We start from the raw sequence: 19,640 nt of genomic DNA on the forward strand, positions 1-19,640 counted from the left end.
AAAATAAATGTTTCACCAGTTCTAATTGGTCGGACCTCTGTTTTGATGGATTGAACTAACTAAATTTTTCTGATATTTTTTATATTTTTATATTCTTTCAAAATGTGATCTAAACCGTTCCATAGACGAAATGAATATTTGAGACTGCCACATTAGTACGTTCTCCACCCCATTATGTTACGGACGCCGTTAGCATGCGGCCAGCCCATATATTGTAGAAATACAGGGTTGGAAATAAATATATTTTTAAAAAATAATTTGTTCCTAATTTTTAGAGAGTATATAATCTTTAACATGTAGATCATGAATGTGGAAAAAAAAAAAATTGAAACTGGAAATAATAATCATATTAAAAAAAACATTTGGACCGTTGGTTACAATTATTTTTAAATGAACCACCTATTTGCATCAATCTTTAAAGCAGATGCTTTATACCTTTGGACCGCATATTGTAGAAATGCGATCCAGCCCGCATGAAAAAAATGTTGTTATGTTACCCTTAGAACTTCCATTTTTGATGGGATATGCTAGAATATTGTGTATGAAGTGTAGTACATCACTGATGTATTTTACACTCTCATTAGGCAAAGTTTATACTCCTATAGCCCTAGGTTATCTGCATTTCTGCAGAAGGTCGCAACCATAAACAATTAAAGTACGGTGTACCTCCAGACTTTGTCACCAAATGTAATTGGTGTTGAATAATTAATTATGACATCGATCACGTCTTCATTTGCCAAAAAATAAGAGTAGAAACCACGAACCAGACCATTTATTCATATTTGAATTTGTCTAACTCTATCCATTTTCAATTGCAGGTATGTTCAGAACCACCAGGAGAATGAGAAGTTGGCACATAGGTACTGAATCTTCTGGGTATCTGGTTGTTACTAAGACAACTCTTTTGTTTTTGGGTGGAAGAAAACATGAATTTTGCTGAACTATCCATTTCAGGGACTTTGTAAATTATAACTAGGGTTTATAGACATGGTTTAATTTCTTTCAATTGCTACCAATAAATTCTGTTCTCCAATGTCATTGAATGATTAATGTGCAGTCCTCATGGATGTTGTTGTTGCATGTCTTGGATCATAAGAACAAACGAAACAGAATATTGCTGAAAATGGCCCAGCAAAATGACCTGCTTATTGAGGTATTTTGTGGTTTTTATGTCTCGAGTGGTAATTGCATTACTTTGGAATGGTTCTCAAACTTTGATAAGTAGTAAAATCTAGGGAGGTCACAAAAGGGGGGGGGGCTCAAATTTATGGTTTGGAATGGTCAATATATGCTCCATTTGGTTAAAGAATTGTTTGCCAATCTAGAAAGGGAATGCAATTCTCTTTACTGACTACTAAAATCTCATGAACCATGACGGGGAGTAGAGACGAATGTTCATTTAACTAAGGGAAGGTATTGTATGTATCGGGTCTCTCTAAAATAAAATAAAATGTTAAGACCAATGGTTTGCATATTTTTTTCAAGATTTGTTTATTTTTATATATGGGATTGTATAATACGAGACTATTTATTTTTGGTACAAGGAGATCACAATCACTTTTAATTATTGGATGTACATTTCAATAGATGAAAGTGTATCATAACATTCAAAAAATTTTATTTTGGACTTTGTGCTTAAACAATAATATATATTCAACCATTTGATTTCAAATCTAATAGTCAATGATGATTGGGATGGCGTATTGGGAGTGTTAATGGGAGACTCTGTTTTAAAAGTTGGTGGTGCAGCAATGATACTTGTGAATCCGGAAACAGAAGCCTTCCAAGTTTTGCAAGAAGTCGATGTATTGCCCGTATCCAAAGTAAATTTTTACGATGGCACTAGGATAAAGGCTTACATGAACTCGACCCGACACCGGAAAGCGGCGATCCTATTCAAAGGGATTGTGCTCGGGGAGGCAGTAGCCCCAGTTGTAGCGAGGTTCTCTACGAGAGGGCCTAACCTGGACGACCCTCGAATCCTAAAGCTTGACATTGTTGGTCCGGGTGTGAGCATCCTTGCCGGCTGGAACATCCCAGCAGGAGTCCCTGCGTCTTACAGGAGAGAAATCTTCAACTACCGTTATGGCACGTCAATGTCCGCCCTCCATCTTAGCGGCATTGCAGCGCTGCTCAAGGCTGCACACCCGGACTGGTCCCCGGCAGCCATAAAGTCGGCCATGATGACTACAGCTGATGTTCTAGAAAACAAGGAGAAGCTCATAAGAGACTAGACCTTGAGGCCAGCTAGTGTCTTCGTCATGGGTGCAGGCCATGTAAAACCCTAGAAAAGCCACCAACCCCGGGCTCGTTTACGACATCGAAGCCAAAGATTATTTCCCTTGTTTATGTGGATTGGGGTACACCCAAGGACAAATAAAGACCATTACAGGAAGGTGGATCAATTGCTCAAATGAAAGCAGCATCACTGAAAGGGATCTCAACTACCCAACCTTCTCTGTGGTTTTCTCACCTCCTGGACCTTCTTCCTTTTGCTTTAAGAGAACAGTGACCTGTGGGGGATGCAAAATCTTCTTACGAGTTGGAGGTGGTCGAGCCACATGGTGTGACTGTGAGTGTAAAGCATCGCAGGCTTTCATTTACTAAGGCAAAAGAGAAGCAAGTGTATCAAGTAACTTTCTTCCGTCTTGGAAATGTGCCTATGGCCGTCTCTAAGGGCCATATAAAGTGGTTCTCGAGCTCTAAGCATGAAGTGAGGAGCTCCATCGCCGTCTCATTCAAACCAGAATAAGCACCTGTTTTAGCTCACAAAGACATACGCCTTCAACCCTCCACTCTCACCCTCTCTTCCTTTCTCACCCTCAAATTTAATTTTAGTTACCTCGAAGGAGGGTTTGTTTGATAACTGCAGTAAATGTCCCCTGAAAATTGAAAGTTTTTCTTTGCTGAAAAAATAAAAATGAAAATAAAAATAATTGGTCAAAAAAAATAAATGTCATTTGGAAGAGATTCTTAAATAAATGTCATTTGGAGGGTTGCCAGCGTAAATTTCTCCAACTTGTAATATTATTACAGTTACAAAGCATACCGTACTCCGATGGTCTTGAATATGGTAGACTGCGACATATCACACAATTTACACCACAAGTGTACTTTATTTCTTCTAGAGTGATTTACTCGTATAGAACTTAAACTTTAGGTAAAATACACTTATATGTAAAATTACAAAGAAAATCGGTCAATTTCACTTTTTTAATTTTTTTTTTAAATTGCCACTAAGTTTACCCAAATTTTGTGTAATTTTTTTTTTTTGTTTTCTTTTCATTAGTAGGGCAATACCTTAAAGCTTAGGGCATTTCCCTACTAACAAGAAAACTAAAAAAAAATAAAATTTGGGTTGACCAAGGGCTGATTTTACAAAAACAACTAAAAAAAAATAGGTCGATCGACCTTCTTTGTAATTTCCGCATATAAGGGAAGCATTTTGTAATTTACCTAAAATTTCAACGTCCGTACTCAAATCAGTAAATGAAAAGGTCGTTAAAAAAAAAAAAAAAAGAAACAGTAAATGAAAAGATCGTTAAAAAAAATAAAATAAAAAACAGTAAGCAAGTTGGATGGCAGTGTAAGTTTACACTTTACACTAACAGGGGAAAAGTTTAAATAGAGCCGAGGCTCTAAACAATCAATTTAGAGTGTATCTAAAAAATTTCACTAAAATATATTGTTTTGACGTGTAAATATCATCAAATTGATCATCTCAATATCAACATGCATGGACATGAAAAAAAAAATAGATTTCAATTTTTGGAAATAATGTATTATGTAACGCATTTTTTAACGGTCAACTTTCAAGATTTTCAAGGTTTCATAGATCTATCAATCTACACTATTTTTTAAACTTTAAACTTTATAAAGAAATATAAAAATATATTTTAGTGCTGTCAAAAAGATTTACAGAATTGAAACAAAATTTCTCGATACTATTTGAAGTTAGGCTCTAATTTGATTGATTAGAGCCTAGGCTCTATACAAACCGCACGCCTAAACTAAAGGGTCCAAATCTAATGTAAGTTTCCACTTTAAACTAAAGGTTCCAAATCCTCAGCTGGTAAAGCCTTTTGAAAATCCTGTACCTCCATCCACCTCTCTCTCTCTCTCTGTGTGATAAGATTAACATACTATCCACCTACCTCTCTCTCTGAGAGATTGAGGCCATTGCCCTCCGAAGCCATTTTCTTCAAGGAAAAAATGTGTAAGAAGAACCCTGTTGAGGGAGGAGGAGAAGCACAAGAATCTGCTGAGTTGGAAAATATGCAAAAAAAAACAGAGCACCCAAAACAGGGGACAGATCTTATGTGTATTCCATACATTGTGTATCCATCACATTTGGGGTGAACTCATCCATGAACAACAGGGGACAGATCTTATGTTTATTAACATACATTGTGTATCCATCACATTTGGGGTGAACTCATCCATGAACAACAGGGGACAGATCTTATGTTTATTCCATAGATTGAACCGTACAAATTACATCATAAACTCCATTCTGTTCTGATATTCAAAACACCAATCACAAACAACAAAAACAGAGACAGAGATAGAGAGGGGAAGAACAGTCATAAGGGAAACTGATGAACTCATGGTGGAAAGCGACGAGTATGGGAGAAAGTAGCATCAAGAAAATATCCACATCAAACCTATAAACATCATGGAATTGAGAGAGTAAGGCCTTCCATGTATATCCGCCGCTTACAAGAGAGAGACAGGGAGATGAACGCTTAAAGCCAAGAGAGAGAGAGTAACGATCAAACAGAGAAAGAGAGAGAAAGATCAACGATTAAAGCGATAGAGATGACGCTTAAGCAGAGAGAGAGGCGATCAGAGAGAGATGAGCTCACCTTTCACAAAACTCAAGTACTCAACTCCTCCCTCTCTTTCTGTCTCTACTGTTGCTGCTGAATGTGCACCATCTACAAGCCATCATTCTCTATCGGTGGCTGAACAACTAGTGTTGGGAACAATTTCACATAATAATACCGTATCCAGAATGCCGAAGCGATCATAAGAAGCACCCCTATGAGGATGAACCCTGGGTTCATCGGAAAATGTGGGATCATCGCCATCAATACCGCAATGACCGCCACTGCCGCCCCAACCACAAGAAACGCACCAACCATCATACGCACCGCTGTCCTCACTCGTGCAGCCTGCATCCTCAATCTGTATTCTTTAGAGAAATAGTCTCTTAGGTATTAAAAAACTCTCTACTCTAGAGAGAGAGAGTAGGCGTTCTTGATTTTCTTGGAGGATGAAGAAGAAGGCGGAGGAGGAGAAGAAGAGTATGCTGGGTAATGGAAGAGAAAGAGAGGGAGGGGCGTTTGTTGATCGGACGAAGGACAATAAGTATTTAGAGAGAGAGAGAGAGAGGGCGGAAGAAAGAAAGCCAGGCAGTGGATAGAGAAAGAGGGGGGAAAATGGCTTCTTGTTTGTTGGGGTCTCAATCTCCTTTTGGAAATCGTAACTGATTTTACCAGAAATGTTTGAATCCGTACTGAGTCTTGGAAATCGTAACTGATTTTACCGGAAACACTTCTGGTATTACAATATGATCCAAATTTTCGTAGAATTTGCATAGAGATCGTACAATCTCATAGTTTTTTATTTTTCTAAGGTTTGCCCAAACATCAAAGTATTATAAATAAAACTTATTCTTAAGGTCAGTTCGATGTTTTGACATGAGATCGACCCTAAACAGGAGCCACTGCCTTAATGTGGGGTAATCGAATGTTTGAAGGGTCAAATAATCCTACTCTAGGGCAGTCCGATGTTTTGGACATCAAACCAATTCTCAATTGATCCTCAATCAACATGGTAGTCTCATGACTCAAACATCAATTTACATTTTAATAAGAACTTATTATTAAGGTCAATTCGATCTTTTGACATGAGATTGACCCAAATAGGGGCCATTGCCTTAATGTGGAGTAGTCCAATGTTTTAGGCTCTAGATAGCCTAACTTTAAGACAGTATGATGTTTTGTACCTTACATCAATTCTTAATTAAGGCCCTCTTTGTAAATTTTAAGAAAAATTAGATCACATTGTAATACCATAAATAACTCGCATTATTGTAAATTTTCCAAAATTTTATGCACAAAGGAAAACTTGAGATGTTAAATGCACGGAACTTAAAATCAAAGCATTATGTGTTTCCCCAAGAAGGCAAGACAAAGTTACTTAGTTTGGGATGGACCACACAATCCTATTGGTTGGATTGCCGATCCAGTCCAAATAAATAATGTTGTTTCATGAAAAATCGACCAAAATAAATGTTTTACTGATTCTAATTGGTCGGATCTCTATTTCATTTGATTCGACTAACTAAACTTTTTCTAATATTTTTTATATTTTTATATTCTCTTAAAATCTGAAACGGTTCCATTGACAAAGTGAATATACGAAAGTCTGCCACATTAGGTATGTTCTCCACCCCATTATGTAACCATTAGAACTTCCATTTTGAACGGGATACGGTAAACTATAGTGTATGATGTGTAGTACACCACTGGTGTATTTTATACTCTCTCATTAGGCAAAATTTATATTGTGAACTAAAGGCTCCCAACTAACACTCCTAAAAATCCTAAGCCCCTATAAATCTATCTATATGTTGAAATGTAAACAACATGCACAACAAGAGAGAGGTGTTTGTTGATTTTGGCAGCTGCTCTCGTCTTGCGTTTTTTATGTTTTTAGTAAGTGGAGATGGTAAATTGCTCGACGTTTTAGTTATAAAGAAAAACTCAAGATGTTAAATATGGGAAAATTAAAATTGAAGTATTTAAACCTGCCTCCCTAAAAGCTACTCAAATGAAGTGCACACAGCCATAGGTTATTTGCATTTTTGGAGTGATATACTTACGGACCCTGAAATTTTAAGTAAAATACAAAGTGTTTCGTTTATAAGAAGAAATACAGAAAAGGTCGGTCAAGCGCCTTTTTTTATTTTTTCTAGATTGCCCCTCAATCAACCTAAATTTTGATTTTTTTAAAAAAAAATTCATTAGCAAGACAGTGCTCCAAGAATGAAGGCACTACCCTACTAACGAAAATAATGATAATAATAGTAAGAGTAATGATCCTATGAGCTCCTCCTACACTAATGTGTATAGGACTTCTAAGGATCACTATTTAATTTGGCACAAATCTCTAGAAAAGTTATCACATGGGTGTGAGATTTGATTTTTCTAGAGATCTGTGCTAAATTAATGGTGATCATTTGTGGTCTTACACACATGGGTGTGTGAGGGTCTCATAGGATCATTATTCTAATAATAATAATAATAATAATAATTCCTGTTGATCGAGGGATAATTTTGAAAAAAAAAAAAAAAAATGGGTTGACAGACTTTCTTTGTAATTTCTACATATAAGTGAAGCATTTTGTATATTACCTAAAATTTCAAGGTCCGTTCGTAAATCTTTTTTTTTTCTGCAATTCTCTCACTCTCAGCTGCTCTCAAATGGTTCATAAGATAAATAAAGTTTGAAGAATAAATTGATCCGGTGAATCGACATGCCCTCATTTTGAAATCAAATATTTTTGACGCATTGGTTAATGGGTGCTCTCAAATGTTTCATGAGATAAATAAAGTTTGAAGAATAAATTGATCCGGTGAATCAACATGTCCTCATTTTGAATTCAAATGATATTTTTGACGCATTGGTTAATGGGTGTGGTTTGCAAAAGGTTACAACCTTAAACAAAGAAAGTATGGTGCGCCTCCGAAATTTGTCATGAGATATAATTTTGGTGTAAAAAATGTTTAGGATGGGACAAGAATCTTTTTTAATCTTCAATTATAAAATTTTTAAACACCAAAAATAGTTCAAATCAAGTAGTTTTATAAACACATGAAAATCTTGAAAATAGATGTCTCAGATAATATGTTGCAAGATATACCATTTTTAAGATTTGAAAATTTTGTTTTTTCTCGGTTTTTTTATATCTCAATGTCAAGATGATCAATTAAATATTTTTCGAATATCAAAATAACTTTTTCCAACATCAAAATAACTTTTTTCCAAAGATTTTAGAGCTGCACCTTAATTATGCATTTTAAGGTATCAACGTTATAGAAATTTTTAGCTTGGTTAATTAAAATTTTTAAAATTATTCATTTTAAGGTATCAACCATTGAAATCTTAAAAATTAACTGTCCAAAAAATGCATTATAGATGTATTATTTTCAAAACTTGAAATCTACTTTTTCTCATGTCCATACATCTTGATTTTTTATTTGTCCGATATCCTTGAAGAGGGAGAAAGAGGTATTTGTTGATTGTCTAATATCTCTGCTCTCAATCATTGGTATCAGTTTGGGAAATCGAGAAAACAGGACACGGGAAATGTAACTAACTGTTCTTTGGAAGTTAGAAAAAATCGAGATATTAAAGTTGAGGAACATAAAATCGAAGTATTAAACAAATTCTGCGAAAACGCAACAGAAAAAAGGTTATCTGCTTGCTTTGCTACAAATAATGAGGAAACCAATCTCTCTCTCTTACTCACGCAAATACGGTTTCCTCTGAGGAAGTGAACATGCGACCGAGTAATATACGTAGTTTCTTTTGGTAATTAGGTATTTTGTCTACCATCTGATGGAGAAATCTAATATCCCTCTAAACAATTGCTATTATGGAAATCCCTCTAAAAGTTTGACTTTATATTAATATTTTTATTTTATTTTTATGTTTCTCCAAGATTGCCCACTTCGGGCCTTGAGTTTCTAGCATTTAATCCTCTTTTACTCATAATTTAACTTTGGACCTTAGGAATTCGGCTTGGGCTGAGTGCTCAGCCGTTGATGTTAACAATGTTATATGAGTCTTACCGATGAACTATTTGAAATACCTTACTCCAAAAGGTGGGAAGTCAAATAAAAAAAGAATGGAAGGTCGGAAATTGATATATTTCGGCAAAAAAAAAAAATCAGAAAAATGGAGAGGAGATCTTTTACGTTATAAGTGTCATTTTAAGGAGATTCTTAAATAAATGTCATTTCGAGGGGTTACCAGCATAAATTTCTCTGACCTATAATACTGATACCATTAGAAAACGTACATATTCCGATTGTGTATGGGATAGAGTACGACTATGACGTAATATACAATTTACACCACGGGTGTACTCCATTCTTCTAAATGAAAAGCTCGTTAATATTTTATTTTATTTAAAAAAAAAAAACAACTTAAATGACAGTGTAAGTTTTCACTTTAAACTAAAGGCTCCAAACCCTCAGCAGCTGGTAAAGCCTTTGAAAATCCTGTACCTCCATCCATCTCTCTCTCTCTGAAAGATTGAGGCCATTGCCCTCCGAACCCATTTTCTTGAAGGAAGAAATGTGTAAGAACAACCCTGTCGAGGGATGAGAAGGAGAAGCACAAGAATCGGCTGAGTTGGAAGAAACAGAGCACCCTAAAAAACCATACTCTGGCTGACCTCATCCATGAACAACAGGGGACAAATGTTATGTGTATTTCATAGATCGAACCTAACAAATTACAACATACACTTTATTCAAAACAACAAAAAAGAGAGAGAGAGAGAGAGAGAGGTAGGAAGAACATTCATAAGGGAAACTTATGAACTCATGCCGGAAAGCGGTACATGTGGGAGCGAGTAGCATCCAGAAAATATCCACCCTATACCTATAAACTTCATAGAATAGAGAGAGAAAGGCCTTCCATGAATATCCGCCGCTTACAAGAGAGAGAAGGGGAAATGAACACTTAAAGCAGAGAGGCAATAACGATCAAACAGAAACAGAGAGTTCAACGCTTCAAGCAGATAGAGATGACGCTTAAGCAGAGAGTGATACGATCAGAAAGAGAAAAGCTGACATTTCACAAAATTAAAGTACTCAACTCCTCCCTCTCTTTCTCTCTACTGTTGCTGCTGAAGTTGCACCATCTGCGCGCTACCGGTAGCGGGAATGCTACCAGGCAGATGCGGAGCATATGGTTCCGGCACCTTTGTCACGCACCAATGGTACCATGCCGTGAAGCCAAAAGCGATCAACATAAACACCCCCAAGAGGCCGAAGCCTGCCCACATCGAGAAATCTGGGGTAAACATTAACCCTGCGGTGATCACCAATCCCGCCGCGGACACAAGAACCGCCACAATCGTTATCCTCCCCGCATGTGCTTCCTCCATCCTAAATCTGTATTCTTAAGAGAGGGAGAGTCTCCTAATCTTAGGTATGAAAGATATTGTAGAGAGAGAGACAGAGAGAGAGAGTAGGCGTTCTTGATTTTCTTGGAGGAGGAAGAAGAAGACGGAGGAGGAGAAGAAGAGTAGGAAGATAATGCAAGAGAAAGAGAGGGAGGGGTGTTTGTTGATCGGAGGAAGGACAACAAGTATTTAGAGAGAAAGAGAGAGAGAGCGCAGAAGAAGGAAAACAAGGGAGTAAGTAGAGAGAGAAAGGGAGAGAGAGGGAAAATAGCATTTGGTGGTTATTGGGGATTTAAACGCCTCCGTACTCAGTTTGGGATATCGAGAAAACTTTGCGACGGAAATGTAACTGGTTTTAGCTTGGAAGTTCGCTTCTCCCGCGCAGGTTTTTATGTCGTAATTTTTTTTTAATGAATGTTGCATGTTTTCCCCCTTTTTTTTTTTTTTTTCTTTTTTTTTTTTTATTTACACTGTTTCTATGGGCCACCCGCATATTGTAGAAAATATTGTAGAAATGTGGGCGTGACAATAAATATATATTTCTAAATATAATTTGATCTTAATATTTAGAGAATATATAATATTTAATATAGAGATCATGAATAAGGAAAAAAAAAAAGCAAAAATAAAAATTATATTAAAAAAACATTTGAACCTTTAGTTACAATTGTTTTTATATGAACCACCTATTTGCATCCATCTTTAGGATGGACGCTTTATACCTCTCGACCGCATATTGTACAAATGCGGTCCAGCCCGCATGAAACAATTTTCTTTTCTTTTTAGTTAAAACTTTGAAGTCGAAAAGTAGGAAGGGAAATTATTTTTCGTAAATCGTAAAATAGTGAAAATTAGCGGCAATTAATTGCTAAAAAATTTCAAAAAACTTATGGAAATACTGGAAAATATTTCTGGTACTACAAAATGATCCAATTTTTTGTAAAATTTGTGTAGAGATCTTATCGTCTTGTAGCTTTTTTTTTTATTTTTTTAAGGTTTGTCCTTCAATCTAATGTTGACAAAATCGGACCGGGTTTCCTACATTCTTATTTTTTATATTCTTCAATAGTAAGGTTGTGATGTCGTTTCGAGATTACTAAGGAGTTGGACTGACCTCCAAACCAGGATACTGCCCAAAGCAGAGTTATTGGATGTCTGAATATTGGACCGTTATACATGTTGGACTCATTCCTAATAGTAATTTTATAATAATATGGTGGTTTGATTACCCAAACATCAAACTGCATTTAAATAAAAAGTTATTATTAGGGTCAGACATCAAATCGATCCTAGGACACTCTGATGTTTTGGACGTCACACCAATTCTGAATCAATCCCCAAACAGCGTGACAACCCTACAACTCAATAAGATGAAAACGTTAACAAAATAAAAATGGGTCAAGGAAAAATTGAAAAAAAAAATAAAAATAAAAATGAACCTCTGTGTAAATTTTCAAAAACAATTGGATCACATTGTAATACTATAAATCGTTTTTGCCATTATTGTACATTTTCCAAAATAAAAAACGTTATTAGATGAAAAAATCGTTCAAAATAAATGTTTCACCAATTCTACTTGGTCGGACCTCTGTTTGGATGGATTGAGCTAACTAAATTTTCTGATATTTTTTATATTTTTATATTCTCTTAAAATCTGATCTAAACAGTTCCATGGACGGAATGAATATATGAGACTGCCGCATTGGGTACGTTCTCCACCCCATTATGTTACGGAGGCGGCTAGCATACGCCCAGCCCGTATATTGTAGAAATGCAAGGTTTGCAATAAATATGGTTTTGAAAACTAATTTGTTTTTAATTTTTAGAGAATATATAATCTTTAACATGTAGATCATGAAAAAAATAAAATGAAATGAAAAACTAGAAATAATAATCATATTAAAAAAAACATTTGGACCGTTGGTTACAATTATTTTTAAATGGACTACCTATTGCATCAATATATAAAATAAAAGCTTTATACCTTTGGACCGCATATTGTAGAAATGCGATCCAGCCCACATTAAACAATTGTTGTTATGTTACCATTAGAACTTCCATTTTTGATGGGATATGCTAGAATATTGTGCATGAAGTGTAGTACATCACTGGGGTATTTTACACTCTCATTAGGCAAAGTTTATACTCCTAAAGCCCTAGGTTATCTGCATTTCTGCATAAGGTCGCAACCATAAACAATTAAAGTACGGTGTACCTCCAGACTTCGTCAAGAAATTTAATTTAGGCGTCAAAATTTTTTATTAAGGTGCAAGAATTTATTTTTATATCTATTTATAAATATTTAAACTTAAAAAATAAATCAAATCAAGTAGCGTTATTAATTTTAGGATTTAAATTTTTGTTTTTTTTCAAATTTTTAGTTCTCGATGTCGAGATGATCAATTAGATATTTTTCCAACATCAAAACAACTTTTTTCGAAAGATATTAGTGATGAACCTTAATTATACATTTTAAAGTGTCGACCTTGTAGAAATTTTGTCCTTGGTTAATTAAAGATCACATCAAATTCGCGGGGCAATTGTCTCAAACACTGTATCTCAACTTGCATCGGGCTTTGTTCTCTTTATCTTAATGTGTTGTGGATTAATATTCACGTAGATAAAAAAATTTGATCATTGGACTAATCTTTTTTTTCTGTATCCAGTTTGTGATTTTTAGTTTTGGAATCAAGATGTCCAAATCCAAATCATGGAAATGTGACTCTTATAAATCAAATATAGTTACTCTTATAAAACTAGAATTTCTTATTGTTGATCCGCTATAAAATCGACTATGGATCAATTCCTCTCTCATTTAGAAGTATTGAATAGACCCAAAATTCTGAGCTTCATGTTACTTCTGACTGAAGTAGCCCGATGTGGTCCTAATCTAACTGAAGTGGCAGCACCATGCTTCTCAAAAACTGAAGGCTTCAGCCGAAGAAGCCGAAACGAATTTGATAACATTGCTAAATTTTGAATACGTGACCTCTTCAACTTATAGACCAACGTCAATAAAACTTTTTTACTCTTGAAAAAGGTATTACCAAGATTTAGATAACTCTAAACTTACGTTTTTCTTTTCTTTTGAAAATAATCATGTAGTCATTCTTGGGTCGTTCCCAAATTTTTTCAAGCAGATATACTAAGCGACGGAATGGTAATACAAAAGGCTCAAACAGGGAATCTCATAATATAATCACCGTTCTTATCAACCCCCATCTATTAGTAAGCATTCTTCAAATCCGTTACATGTCAAAAACATCAGTAAACTTCCCTAAAAAACAAAAAACAAAAATATGAGCATATATATATTATGCTCCTATGGAAACATATACCATCTATTTGCTCCCTCGTACAAGGGATCTACTTGGGAGGAATTTTTTAATTTAAAATTTTAGGAATTACTAAAAATTCACTAAGTCATTATTTTCAAAAAAGAAAATTTAAATTTTTAGTTATCTAACTCATAGACATCACCCTACAAAAAAGGATGGTTTCCCTTCAATCCTGGAATATTATTTTTTGTTTTTTTTTGGGATTTAAAGAGAGCACAATTGGATTTTTTTTTTTTTTTTTTTTGTTTATTTCTTTTTTTTGTTTTGTTTTTTTTTTTTTTTTGTAGTTAGTCTATATGCTGAAGATGTTACTTCCCAAAATTCAAAATCCTAAAATTACTTCTTCCTAAACTTCTAGATTGTGTTTTACTTAAGTAAATAGACCGTATGCTTCCATGAGGAGCATAGATTCTTTAGGCATAAACTAGGACACAGTTAGGATGCGGCCAAGCCCGCACATGTAGAAATGTGGACTTGGCAATAAATATATTTTTTAAATATAATTTGATCTTAATTTTTAGAGAATATATAGTTTTTAATATGGAGATCATGAATATGAAAAAATAAATAAAATTTGAAAACTATAAATAATAATTATATTAAAAAACTGGTGCAATTTGTATAGAGCCTAGGTTGTAAACAATCAAATTGGAGCCTACCATCAAGTAGTGTCGAGAAATGTGGTTTCAATACTGGAAATCTTTGTGATAGCTTTAAAATATATTTTCATTTTTATTTATAAATTTTAAAGCTTCAAAAATAGTATAGATCAATAGATCAATGAAAACTTGACAATCTTGAAAATTGACGGTCCAAAATTGAGTTATAAAATGCACTATTTCCAAAACTTAAAATCCATCTTTTTCTCATGTTTATGTATCTTGATGTCATGATGATCAATTTGAGCATATTTGGGCATCAAAACAACCTATTCTAGTGAAAATTTTGAGGTAGGCTCTTATTTGATTGTTTAGAGCCTCTGTTCCATATAAACTTTTCCCTTAAAAAATCCTTGGAACCTTTAGTTACAATTGTTTTTAGATCTACTACCTATTTGCAATCATTTTTAAGATGTATGCTTTATACCTCTTAACCACATATTGTCAAATGCAATCCAACCTGCATGAAACAATTGTTCAAACTATTATGTATGACATTATGCTTAAAGCTATCGAGCCTCTATGTAAATCAGATGGTCGGGAATTGCAGTCATAAAATACACTAGTGGTGTACTACACATCATACACTATATTCTAGCATATCCCATCTAAAATGGAAGTTCTAAGGATAACATAACAACAATTGTTTTATGCAGGCTGGACCGCATTTTTACGATATGTGGTCCAAAAGTATAAATCATCCGTCTCAAGGATAGAAGCAAATAGGTGGCCCACTTAAAAACAATTCTAACTAACAGTCCAAATGTTTTTTTAATATGATTATTATTTCTAGTTTTTTATTTTTTATTTTTTTTTCCATGATCTATATGCCAAAGATTATATATTTTTAAAAATTAAGATCAAATTAATTTTTAAAAACATATTTATTGCCAGCATTTCTACAGCACTCAGGCTGGCCGCATGCTAACGGCGTCCGCAACATAATGATGTGGAGAACGCACCTAATGCGGCAGCCTCTCATATATTCACTCCGTCTATGGAATTGTTTAGACCAGATTTTAAAAGAATAATAAAAAAATCAGAAAAAATTTAGTTAATTCAATCCATCAAAATGGAGGTCCGACCAATTAGAGTTGTGAAACATTTATTTTGATCGATTTTCGTCAAATAACATTTTTTATTTGGACTAGATCAATAATCCAACTAGTGGGATTGTGTGGTCCAACCCAAACTACGCAACTATGTCTTGCCTCCTGGGGAAAACAGATAATACTTTGATTTTAAGTTCCCAGCATTTAACTTCTAAAGTTTCCCTTTGTGAGTAAAGTTTTGGAAAATGTACAATAATGCAAAAAATTAATAACAGTATTAAAATGTGATCCAATTTTTTCAAAATTTGCATATAGGTCCCAGTTTTTATTTTTATTTTCCAATTTTTGGGTGACCTATTGTCATTTTGTTTATTTTTGTATACTATTGAATTGTACGGTTGTGGGGCTGTTTGGGTATCGATTTGGGAATTGGTACGATGTTCAAAACATTGGATTGCGCTGAAATTGACCACAGCAAAGCGTATGACGGTTGCTGTGGTCATGGCGGCAGTGCTGGTTATTGCATTGTTGATGCTGATGATCCGAGATTTCCCAAAGTGGATAGGTTTCAGCCATTGGTGCTTATGCTCATTCTTTTTGGCTTGCTGATATGGTATTGGCTTTTTGATCTGGTCATCTGGGTACGGTTTTGTTACTGGTATTTTTTCATGGGATCAAAGCCAACCAAAAGTTCATCCGCTACCGATGGAGCTGTAGAGAGAGAAAGAGGGAGGAGTTGGGTACTCGAGTTCTGTGAAAGGTCAGTTCCCCAGCCATAATCAAGGCCAGTAGTAGCATTTTTGGGGTCTCTGATTAACATAACCAAGTCGAGTAACATTTTTGTGGTACCTCAATCGCTCTCTCTCTCTTCTTTAAGCGTCCATCTCTCTCCCTGCATTCTTTACTCTCTCTCTGCTTTCAGCGTTCATCTCTCACTCCCTGTGATCGTTACTCTCTCTTGATAGTTACTTTCTCTCTCTTCTTTAAGCATTCATCCCTCTCTAGCTTTTGATAGTTATTTTCTCTCTCTTCCTTAAGCATTCATCTCTCTCTCTCGCTCTTGTTACTTTCTCTCTCTTCCTTAAGTATTCATCTCCCTCACACTCTTGATAGTTATTTTATCTCTCCGCGTTAAGCATTTGTCCCTCTCTCGTTGTTGATAGTTATTTTCTCTCTCTTCTTTAATCATTCATCTCTTTCTTGCTCTTGATAGTTACTATTCCTCTCTCCTTTAAGCATTCATCTCTCTCTTTGGGAGGCGAATATTCATGGAAGGCCTTTATCTCCGTATTCTATTCTATTGTAGTCTATACTCTATAGATTTGTGGGGATATTCTCTTGACGCTACTTTCTCTCACAGGCACCTTTTCAGGTATGTGTTCATCAGTTTCCGGCATGAGAGTTCTGCATCTCCCTCATATGCATTGGATGAGTTCATCAGTTTCCGGCATCAATGTTCTTTCTCTCTATCTCTCTCTTAAGTCTGTTTTGTTGTTTGTGATTGATTTTTTGAATATCAGAAGAGTATAAGGTGTATGGTGTAATTTGTAAGGCTTGATCTATGGAATACACATAACATTTGTCCGTTCTTGTTTATGGATGACTTCATCCCAATGTTTTAGAGAGAGAGAGAGAGAGAGAGAGAGAGAGGGAGAAGGTGATGCCTGATTTATGTTACACCGTGGTCTACAATCTCCCATACCCTCTGTGTCAGAGTGTTTGGGGTTGTCCCATACCCTCTTTGTAATAGCTTTAAGATATATTTCTATTTTTAAAAATAACTTAAAAAAGTGTCGATCTGGAAAACTTAAAATCATGAAATTTAACGACAAAAAAATAAGTTACAAGATGCATTGTTTTTAGAACTTGAAACCCTTTTTTCTTTTTTTTCTCATGTCCATGCATCTTGAAGTTGAGATGATCGATTTGAGGCTATTTAGGCATCAAAACAACTTCTTTAGCGAAAATTTTGAAGTGGGCTCTAATTTGATTGTCTAAAGCCCTATATAAATTTTTTTTAAAAGCAATTAAAAAAACCAAAAAACAAAAAAAGAAGAAAAAAAAAAAACAACGATATAAGGGGGAAGGAACTGCCCAGTTGAAATCATTTACGTTTCCGGTGTAAGTTTTCTCGATTTCCCAAACTCCCTCCCCTGCGCTTTCTCTCTTCCGCCCACACACTTTCTCTCTCTCTCTCTATTTACCATTGCCACTGCTTTCTCTCTCTTCCTTCTTGATTTTAAACCCCGTCCGTCAGTTACTTCCTCGTCTTCCTCTAATCTTCTTTTCCTTCAAAAGAAAGCAAGAAACACCCCTCTCTTGCACTTTCTTTCAACCCAGGGCACTCTCCTCCTCCTCCTGCACCGTCTTCTTCTTCCTCCTCCAAGAAAATCATTTTCTCTCTCTACAAAATTTTTCAGAGCAAAGAATCTGTGTCTTCTAGAGAATAAAGATTGAGGATGGAGGGGGAGCGAGTGAGGAGAGCAGAGCAAGGGAGGAGACTACCGGAGGATGTGATGGCTGGACTGTTTCTTGTGGTCGTTGTAGTAATGGTGGTCATTGGAGTACTGATGGTGTATATCCTCTACGCACTGCTTTCCCTGATCGTTTTAGCCTTCTGCGTGTGGTATAGCTGTGTGATATGGCGCTCACCACGAAATGATCAGCAATTGATTGTGGAGTGTGATTCCGAGATTCTCCGGCAGCATTTAGAGCGATGGTGGACTTTTTAGAGTGGCCACTTTGCAACCATGACCAAGGCGAGTAACATTCTTGTGGTAGCTTAATGACTGAATCTCTCTCTCTCTCTCATATTTACTCTCTCTCTGCTTTAATTTTTCATCTCTCTCTCTGCAATCGTTACTCTCTCTCTGCTTTCATCGTTCATCTCTTTCTCTCTCTCTCTGTGATCGTTACTCTCTCTCTTGATAGTTACTTTCTCTCTCTTCTTTAAGCATTCATCTCTCTCTTGATAGTTAATTTCTCTCTCTTCTTTAACCATGCATCTCGCTCTCTTTGAGAGGCGGATATTCAAGGAAGGCCCTTTATCTCTGTATTCTAATAAGGTCTACAGATTTGTGTGGATATTCTTTGGACGCTACTGTCTCTCACAGACATCCTTTTTCGGTATGCGTTCATCAGTTTCCGGCATCTGTGTTCTTTCTCTCTCTATCTTACCTCTTCGTTTTGTTCTTTGTGATTGGTGTTTTGAATATCAGAAGAGAATAAGGTGTATGTTGTAATTTGTAAGTTTCGATCTATGGAATACACATGTTTTGAATATCAGAAGAGAATAAGGTGTATGTTGTAATTTGTAAGTTTCGATCTATGGAATACACATAACATTTGTCCACTCTTGTTCATGGATGCCTTCACCTATGGATTCATAGCCATATTATGGTTGTTCTAGAGAGAGAGAGAGCAATATTATGGTTGTTTTACAGAGAGAAGAGGGGGGAAGGTTGATGCATGGTATATGTTACACGGTGGCCTACAATGTCCTACACCCTATGTGTGAGAGAGAGTTGGGGGTTGGTTATTTACTTGAATTTGGAATGAAAAGGAGAGCAATGCTTCTGGCATAGGACACAGAATAGGAAAACTAAGTTTGGATTATCATTCGAATGATTAACTTAGTGTTTTCAAAATAATATTTAATGAGTTTTTTACTATGGAATTTGGGAGTCAAAAGAGAGCGAAATTTCCCCAAACGAGTTCTTTTTCTCTCTTTACGGGCAAGGCCCTAAATAATAGAAGGGAAAAGTTTATATAAGGTTGCAACCTTAAAATCTAGAATCACATATGCACCTCAAAAATCTATTGGAAACCTCTAATCGATCATCTCAACATTGAAATCTAGAATCACATATGCACCTCAAAAATCTATCGGAAACCTCTAATCGATCATCTCAACATTGAGATGTATGAATATGCAAAAAAAAAGTTTTTAAGTCATGGAAATAGTGTATCTTGCAATACATTATCTAGATCGTCCATTTTTAATATTTTCATATATTTATAAATCTATTTGATTTTAACCATTTTTGGAATTTTAAATTTTCTAATTAGGTATGGAAATAGATTTTAAGATAATACTAAGAATTTTTTACAACAAAATTACATGTTATGATAAAATTTTAAGGTGCGCCGTAATTGGATTGTTTAAGGTTGCAACTTTATAGAAACCGCACCGATAATAAAATTAAGGCGCACTTAAAAAATACTAAAGTAAGTTGTTTCAATAGCCAAAAATCCTCAAATTGATCATCTCAACCTCAAGATTTATAGACATGAGAAAAAATGGATTTCAAGTATTGTAAATGTTCATAGATTTTCTTGATCTACATTGTTTTCGAAGCGTTAAATTTTATAATTAGAAATGAAAATA

The 19,640-nt window shown here is 35.2% G+C and overlaps 1 long non-coding RNA gene and 1 pseudogene across 1 annotated transcript; one reads left to right on the forward strand and one right to left on the reverse strand.

The window, feature by feature from the left end:
* Positions 1 to 1,715: 1,715 nt before the first annotated feature.
* On the forward strand, positions 1,716 to 2,234 carry LOC148782960 (subtilisin-like protease 4 pseudogene; annotated as a pseudogene).
* Positions 2,235 to 4,454: 2,220 nt separating this feature from the next.
* Positions 4,455 to 5,437, reverse strand: LOC148782961 (uncharacterized). The gene is made up of 2 exons (XR_016051674.1): positions 4,866 to 5,437; positions 4,455 to 4,664 (listed from the first exon to the last, which is right to left on the reverse strand). It is a non-coding gene; the product is annotated as an uncharacterized LOC148782961 (long non-coding RNA).
* Positions 5,438 to 19,640: the final 14,203 nt, after the last annotated feature.

Source organism: Amborella trichopoda, chromosome 3 (genome assembly GCF_054954075.1).
Source record: "Amborella trichopoda isolate Santa Cruz 75 chromosome 3, AtrichopodaSantaCruz75HAP2 v2.0, whole genome shotgun sequence".
Taxonomy (NCBI): domain Eukaryota; kingdom Viridiplantae; phylum Streptophyta; class Magnoliopsida; order Amborellales; family Amborellaceae; genus Amborella; species Amborella trichopoda.